This window comes from Microplitis demolitor, chromosome 6 (assembly GCF_026212275.2).
Source record: "Microplitis demolitor isolate Queensland-Clemson2020A chromosome 6, iyMicDemo2.1a, whole genome shotgun sequence".
Classification (NCBI taxonomy): domain Eukaryota; kingdom Metazoa; phylum Arthropoda; class Insecta; order Hymenoptera; family Braconidae; genus Microplitis; species Microplitis demolitor.
The window spans coordinates 4,295,434-4,299,686 of NC_068550.1; the positions used below are offsets into that span (position 1 = coordinate 4,295,434).

The 4,253-nt window shown below is 28.1% G+C and overlaps 1 long non-coding RNA gene across 1 annotated transcript; it reads right to left on the minus strand.

The window, feature by feature from the left end:
* Window positions 1-2,281: 2,281 nt before the first annotated feature.
* On the minus strand, window positions 2,282-4,253 carry LOC106693552 (uncharacterized). Its single transcript, XR_001345170.1, has 3 exons — window positions 4,136-4,253; window positions 3,985-4,071; window positions 2,282-2,543 (listed from the first exon to the last, which is right to left on the minus strand). It is a non-coding gene; the product is annotated as an uncharacterized LOC106693552 (long non-coding RNA).

Genomic DNA, 4,253 nt, shown 5'->3' on the forward strand with positions numbered 1-4,253 from the left:
TACGAAAATTTAATTTAAAATTTGATGTATTGGCACATTATTAAATGGTTCTTTGGAAGGAAAATTTTAATTATGTAAAGATATACTTAATTATGGAATTTCTTTAATAACTTCAGTTGTTCCTTAATCGATTATCCTGACAGTAATATAAGTAATAATAAATCAACAATATTACGATGAAATTTGCTAAAGTAATTTTTAAATTAATTTTTTTTCAACCTGAAATTTAATTATGATAAGTGGTTGCATAAATATTATGATCAACGATTATCTTCTAATGTGTGGACATCGAGAATATCAGTGAGTCAGAGCTCTCTTTTCTGAACGTATGTATGAGTCAACGAATACAATATTGTAAATGGAGCAGAAACTTTTTTATAAACGTCGCTTTTGTGAAAAAAATATTTTTTATTTATTTTGCAAGCGTATCATACTTTACTGCAATTTAATTATTTTCAAAATACTTGGATTGTCACCATGGAAAGTGAATATCTACAAATTTTTTGAGAGCAACAATCTTCACAGTAAAAAAGTGCATCTAGTTGAAGTTACAAAGTACGGATATTTATACAATATTTTTCTCATAATAGTCTTATCTTCATACAGTATAATTACATTCGTATTGAACTTATGGAAGCAATATCACCAAGATTTATTTTTGGAATACAAAAAAAACAGATGTGTTCTATCATATGGAACTCTTGCTCTTATTATAATGTGGTTAATTTATATTTTACAACAAAGAAAAATTGTTAACATCATAAACGGCTTATACAGAGTTAATAATAATTTGAAAGATTGTAAAAAATATAAATTTGAAGATGACATTTATTTATATATTATTTGCATTGGAAATTTAATAATGTGTTTTGCTGCTTTTGTGCTAGAGATATTTGTCAGTTCAACATACATATCAATGTTATGGAACACACAATTTATTACAAGCAGCTGGATCTTAACACAATATACACTATTATTGAATATTGTCATTCAACTGTTAAAGAGTATGAATAAAACACTACTCAAACTTGGCAATATAAAGCCGGAAAATGAATTCGAAATATCAGTTGTCACTTTACCTCCATATGAAAAATCTATCATCAAAGATGTTACTAATATCAGCAATGCCCATATGCAATTATATAAAATTTGTAACCACATATCCGATTGTTATGCGATTCCAACTTTATTGATCACTGTTTATTTCGTTATGTTAACAACAGCTAGTATCTATTTTATGATTAATGAATCGATTTCGAACGACCCAAATTATTTAATCGTTGCTTTCACAGACAGTATTGTATGGTCTATTACCGTATTCTTCGGTTTCATAGCTTTAACTACAAACGTCACCAGGCTTACACGAGAAGTAATGTATTTTTTTATCACTACTCAAAAAATTTTAATAGAATTTTTCTGTGCATTTATATTAGAAATTATTGGGTTCTTTCCTAGCCAAAAGCCTATCGAATCAAAAATGATCCAAAAACCGCATAGAAACCATTGCGTCTTTTGGTTTCTATGTGGGTTTTGACCATTTGAGTAGATTCTATTAAATCTTTCGGATAGGGTTACCATATCCTCATCAATTTTCACACGGAAATGGAAAACTTCTTCAAACAGTGAAAAGTCATTAGACTAATATTCTCAAGTAAATTCATTCGTTAATTCAACTTAGAGTTTACAATTCCCTTCCAATTATTTTGAACTACTCATATGTATCATACTTATCAGTATTTTGAAAATAATATGTTTCGCAATTTTCAGTTCAAAGAAACTTCACAGTCCGTTTGCTTACTCTCGGATCAATGCAAGAATGATATTAATACTAAAAAAGCAGTAGTTATTGTTTATATATTATATACATACTCGTATACAAAACTATTATTTAAAATGAATTTAAAAAATTTTTTGTAGCTAGATGAATTTTTACGTAATCTGATGAGCAGAAATCTGGAATTCACCACCTATGGAATAATCAATCTCGATGGTTCTTTTCTACAAAATGTAATTACTATTAATTAAATCAATCAACTTCACAAATTCATGTATATTAAAAATTTATTATTTATTGATTATATTTTTTTCAGGTTTCTGGCACAATAGTGACATACCTGATTATTCTCATTCAATTTAAATAAACTAGCTTGCTACATTGTTACTAATAGCAGTGAATGAGCAACAAAATTAGTCTTATGCTAATCACTAAACATTTAATTTTTATTTTATATAGCTTATAATATTCTTGTAATTTAATATAAAAAAATAAATTGGGCTTACACAGTACATCTTTGCAGGTTCTCAGTTTTTACCTTTATTCCTACTTTTCGCTTCTGTCTCCTTATGTGCGGACCGACTTGCCACCCTTTTTCCAAAACTTTACCGCATTTGCCTTCAACGCTGCAATCGTAGTGTGACAGAGAAAACTTCAAAAATCCCAGCCAGTATAGTCGGTGATTGTATTGCTATCAAGAGGGAAACCCAAGCCAGGATTCGAACCCTAGACTGTCCACTCAGTCACTCACGTCGGTAGTAATATTCTTCTGATTGGAAAAAAAAAATATTTTTTAAAACTCAAACGATTACGGGAATCTAAATATATCTATAAAGATCAACTTAGATCTTAAATTTTAAAAAAGCTCGATCTACATTGATTCGATTGCATATCGTTAGATTTACATTCTTTATTTCTGAGTAATTTTGCATAGAAATACTGAATTTAGTTCTTACGGCGTAATTTTACTTGACAGTTCAGATATAATTATATTTAATTATTATTTATAAAATCATTATATTTTTTTTTAATGAATTATACAACTTATAAGTTGATCAAACGATCCAACGTATCTTATTCAATTTCACTTTCAATAAGTTGAAAAAAAAAAACAGTAAAATAAACCAATTTACCTGAGTGATAATAGAATTAAGTGGGCTATTAAAATGATGTAGTAGATGAAGCATAAGCAAGTAAATACAAATTTATCGATTGTTCATAGATATTATTACAGTCACAAATTTTCCATCAGTTGAAACACATTTAACATTTGTTCGTTTCATTCTATCTCGACACAATAATAATGCGACAAAAGTTATTTAGTAAATCAAGTAATTTTCATTTATTACGTAAAAAAATTTTGTTTTACTGTTACTTGATTATTTTCAAAATAACAGGATTGGCGCCATGGAGAGTAAATGTTTCACGTGTTTTTGACAGTTATAATGATCAAAATAATAAACAAATTTATCTATGTCAAGTATCAAATTATGAATTTTTATACAACGTGTTATTAATAATATCTATGTCAGCATACTTAATAATACTATACACATCTTCTGTTTGGGAACTGATTTACATCCATGCTTCTACAATGGGTATAATTGGAAAAGCTTTGATAATATTGGGTGCGCTTGTTAGTATAATTGTGTGGTTCGTTTATATTTTACGTCAACAAGTTATTGTTGATATCATTAATGAGCTCTACAGAATAAATAATAATTTAAAAGGATGGAAATATTACGAGCTGAAGAATAGGTACTTCATATACTTTATATTTATTGGAAACTTTATTCTGTGCTGTTTGATATTGCTGATAGGAATAGTTACCCATGTGTTTGTTTCAATAACATTTTGGAGTATACCGTGCATTTTAATCAGCTGGTGTTTGATGCAGTATACACTAATACTAGTAATCATTCATCAATACATAACATGTCTGAATGACATGATTCTTAAACTGGGAAATATAGATACAAATATTAAATTTGAAAAATTATTCGTCACAAAAACTCGACTTCGTGAAGAAATTATAATGGATATAATTAATATTAATTATGTTAATAAAAAACTGTGTAAAATTACTAATGATGTTGCAAATTTTTATGCGATTCCTATATTATCAGCTATAATTTATTTTGCAACAACTACTATTTATGAACTACGCTACTTAATTTTGTCAGTGACCACCAAAAATTATGGGACGATACCTCGGGTTTTGATGTATATTGACAGTGTCTCGTGGATTATAATAGTACTTTTTGATTTGGTTGCATTGACTACCAGCGTCACCAGAACTACAAGAGAAGTTATTATCTATTAATTATTTAACTAAACAGAAATGTTTTATTTGATACTTACATGGAAAGTTCAAATTTTTGTACTATTTCGCGAGAAAAGTCATGTTCTTTTAGGTTCGAAAAAATCTACAACAGGTTAATTGATTCACTCATGTATATGCAAGCAGTCTTTACCTGGT